Source organism: Eptesicus fuscus, chromosome 11 (genome assembly GCF_027574615.1).
Source record: "Eptesicus fuscus isolate TK198812 chromosome 11, DD_ASM_mEF_20220401, whole genome shotgun sequence".
Taxonomy (NCBI): Eukaryota; Metazoa; Chordata; class Mammalia; order Chiroptera; family Vespertilionidae; genus Eptesicus; species Eptesicus fuscus.
This window is the reverse complement of record NC_072483.1, coordinates 13,572,531-13,576,976: the sequence shown is the minus strand read 5'-3', so window position 1 is coordinate 13,576,976 and position 4,446 is coordinate 13,572,531. Positions and strand designations below refer to the sequence as shown.

At 45.1% G+C, this 4,446-nt stretch overlaps 1 pseudogene; it reads right to left on the bottom strand.

Annotated features, from left to right (window-relative positions):
- Positions 1 to 2,260: 2,260 nt before the first annotated feature.
- LOC103287750 (RNA-binding protein FUS-like) lies at positions 2,261 to 3,944 on the bottom strand (annotated as a pseudogene).
- Positions 3,945 to 4,446: the final 502 nt, after the last annotated feature.

The following is a 4,446-nucleotide window of genomic DNA, read 5'->3' as shown; positions in this document are numbered from 1 at the left end:
TGTCCTTTTCTGGGGTGACAGAAGGGGAGGGAAGGAAGAATCTCTTTTTTTAACTCATTAATTTTTATGAGATAATTATATCAGCAAATGTTGGTAAGTTTACTATTCTTTTATTTCTCTCGTCATGCTTTTCCTACCTATGCTTTTTCTTAACCTTTTATCATTTTAATACAACTTTGTTTATTCAAGTCTGTCAGTTATTTCTTTGGGGCACCTTGATTTTAATGCTATACTTGTCTTTCCTAATCCAAGTTAAGGTAATTATTTATTCAGTTACCTTTTAATTCCCTTGTGACTTTATATGATTTACATAATTTCCTAGTATGTCAGTGAGTATACACAAATAGATATGTGTATGTGTGTGTCCTTTAATTTTTCTATAATATATTGCAATAAATTAACCAGACATCCTTTTGTTTATTTCTAGAAATACTTATCCATTTTCATTAGCACCAATTATTTTTACTTATTCTAATGTGTGTACTACTTTAATCATATAGTGAATTTTTCTACACTTGTTTTTTCCTTTCATTTTCTAATATGCATAATTTCTGTCAGTCTATCCTGACACCCATTTCACACTGTTTAAATCATTTCAATCCCATAATACATTTAGTGCGAACTCTACCTATGTGTCTTTTATAATTTTTAAAATATACACTAAACTTATGGTGCTATTTATAGTCAAAGATAATGAAAGAAGAATCCAATATAGATAAAATCCATAATATAATTTAACTCATATCCAACAGTATTAAATCTAATTCAGATTCTCTTTTTAATTTAGAAGAAAAGTATTTCACTTTTTCCTACTCATTATAGGACCAGCCTGCAACTTGTGTTAGTATAGGATAATTTCTGTGATTTCTTCCATTTTCCATGTTCTCTGCTTAGGAGTTAATGGTTAGCTCTGCAAAATATTTTATTTATATCTATGGCTCACACCAGATGTATTAGATAGCTCAGGCTGCCATAACAAAATACCACAGACTGGATGGCTACCGTAAAACAACAGGGATGTATTTCTCACAATTCTGGAGGCTGCAAGTCCAAGATCAGGGTGTCAGTGGGGCTGGTTTCTGGTGAGAGCTCTCTTTCTGAATTGCAGAAGGCCACCTTCTTGCTGTGCATCCATGAGGTTTCTGCAGTGACTCTGGATGAGGAGAGAGAGTGAGCTCACTCCCTGGTGTCCCTTCTTATAAGGATGCTAATAGTATAGGACCAGAACCCCAACCTTATGATCTCATTTAACTTTACATCCTTAGAAACCCATTCTCCAATCTCAGGCCCACTGAAGGTTAGGGCTTCAACATATGAATTTGGTGGGGAGGGACACACAAGCATTCAAGCTATAACACTAGAGAATTCTTAGTAAAATCATTATTTTACTTTATATAAAAAATGTAATTCAGAGCAAAATTTTCTGAAATGCATAATTATACAAATTGTAGCATGGGGGTCTACAGTGGGACATGGAATATATATCCAAAATATGTTAATTGGCATCCATGGCAAAAGACTCACCAGTGGTCTCTCGGGACATTTAATTACTCACCTTGTTTATGCATTGTGCCAACATACGTAAGCTTATTTTAATCTCTGGCAGTTGTCTAAATATTCATAGCATGTGTGCAAACAATTATTTCTGAAATGCCTTCCTTCTAGAAGGATGAATAATCAAAAGGTTTACACACTATCTAATATTGTCCTTTCTGGATCAAGCCTGTAAATGTTACACTGTGACCCTCCCAGAAATTGCTCTGTTCCACCAAGAAGCTGATGCTGCTCTCTGACACACACCCCTTTGGCTAGTCTGTCTATCTCGTTATATTCCTGCCGATACAGTAATCAGTTCGAGGCCAGAAGCATGTTTTATTATAAGCGCAAACAGAGTGCATCTTCTCTGGAGATCAGAGAGAAAGAGAGAGATACAAGCTTTGACAGCCACAGGCTTCTGAAACCAGACTGATCTAAATGAAAAGTTTTGTGAGCGAGAGCAGTTAGTGCTGCGACAGTCAGCTTACTAGTACATCTAAGTATCAGGAGCTTCCACTAGAGACCGCTCAGAAGAGGTGAAGTTTTTTTGTTTTGTTTTGTTTTTAACTAAAGTGATGGTTTTTTAATGGGAACCAGGTATATGGTTACAATTACATAGTCCAACACAAAATAACCATGAGTGGGTCAGGAGTTGGAAAGTTACAAAACAACGAGGGTCACACTGTGTATAGAAGAAAAGCTGTTCTAGAACTTAAGAGGCAGGCTAATATGGCCTCTCCCTGCGATCCTGGCTGTGGTCACCCCTGGAGTCCATCTTGCCAGGGCCAAAGCCACCTCTGTCCCCACCACCCCGGCCCCCTCGGAAGCCCCCACGGTCCCCACCTCGGCCTCGGTAGCCGCCCGGATCATAGCCTCCTCTGCCTCCACGATGATCATCTCCATAGCTGCCCCCCATATGAGAGCCTCCTGGCATCCCTCCCGGGCCATCTGGTTTAGGGGCCTTACACTGGTTGCATTCATTCCTCCAAGAGAAGTTCATGTTCCCGCATGTAGGATCAGGACTCTTCCAGTCCCAGCTCGCTGCTGTCTTCCAGCGCCACCACCTCCACTTGGGAATCCTCCCCGGCCACGGCCACCACTGCCACCACCTCCACAGCCTCCACGGCTCATGGGTCCTCCTCGCCCTCGGCCTCCATGACCAATGCTACCACCTCGATTGAAATCTGCACGCCGAATAGCAAATGAAACCTTGCTAGATTCCCAGAGAATTCTTTACCATCAAACCAGTCACCAGCTGCTTTAGCAGAAGATGGGTCATCACATGGTACCGTTGCCTCTCCCTTCAGCGTGCCCGTTTCCCTGTCTGCGTGCAGATTAATCATGGGCTGTCCTGTTTTCTTATTTGTCTTCATACCAACCTGCTTGAGATAATCAGCCACAGACTCAGGTGTAACATTCTCGCCCAGGCCTTGCACGAAGGCAGTGTTGTTTTCTGAATTATCCTGTTCAGAGGCATGACCAGATCCTTGGTCCCCAGGGCCACCAAATTTATTGAGGCCACCACGATCACTTCCGCCCATGCCGCCTCTGCCTAAAGGGCCGCCTCCACGACTGCCGTTGTAACCACTGCCCTCGCCCCGGCCTCGCCCCCCATGGCCCTGCTGGCCTCCCCCATAGCCACCGCCGCTACCACCACTTTGGTCCCGATTGCCATAACCGCCGCTGCCACCACCACTCATGGAGGACCGAGCTTGGCCACAGTCACCTCCTCCACCCCCTCCGCCACCTCCATGCTACTGTTGTACTGGTGCTGCTGCCCACAGCCCTGAGGAGGGTTCTAGGAGCTTTGCTGCTGTCCATAGCTGGGCTGCTGTCCACCTAGCCAGACTGCTGTCCACCTAGCCAGACTGCTGTCCACCTAGCCAGACTGCTGTCCACATAGCCAGACTGCTGTCCACCTAGCCAGACTGCTGTCCACATAGCCAGACTGCTGTCCACCTAGCCAGACTGCTGTCCACATAGCCAGACTGCTGTCCACCTAGCCAGACTGCTGTCCACCTAGCCAGACTGCTGACCATGGCCCCACTCGGGGGCTGCCCATAGTGGCTGCTCTGAGAACTGCTACCCTAACTTCCCAAAGTGCTGCTTAGGAGCTGGCTGCTGGCCACAGCCAGGGTAGGACTGCTGCCCGTAAGATGACTGAGAACTCTGGCCACCGCCATGGCCACCAGTTGAGCCATAACCCTGGGGAGCTGACGGGGTGCCATAGCCTGTGTCCTGGGTCTGTCTATAAGAACCATAGGTGCTCTGGCCAGAGCCTGAAGTGTCTCCAGACTGGCTGTAGCCACCGTAACCCTGCTGTCCATAGGGCTGGTTGCTCTGCCAGGCTGGGTGGGGTAGGCCCCGTAGCTGTGGGTTGCTTGCTGGGTGTAGTCATTTGAGGCCATCTCGGTGCATGCACACACAGGCCGACACGCCACAAAACTCCCGCACCACAGAGAGGTGAGGTTTTAATAAGATTTTTTGCTTGTTTGCATGGGTTAAGCCAATAAGCAGCATCACAAACCCCAGGACAAGGTTTGTCTTTACCTTGTGTTAGGGGAATCTCAATTAGGTAGAAAAGAAATTAAAATGCCATGCCTTGGTAATATAGCATTAAGTGATAAACTGAACTGCCAAGACAGCAAAGCCATTTTGTGAGCGGTATTGTGCGTTACTATGACTTGTGTTTATTTCTGTGCCACACACATTTTATTCTGCCGGTGCCTTCTAGACTCTGGACTCTTAAAATGATTAAAAGCTGTAATTTTTCCTTAAATATATCTCCTCAGTCACTAATTACATTCTCTAGACTCTTACAATCTTATTCATGGGACCGCTGCTTGTATTTTTACAATGGGACTATTGTCAGCTCGACAATCTAGCTGTAATGCCAGGAAAGGCCATACA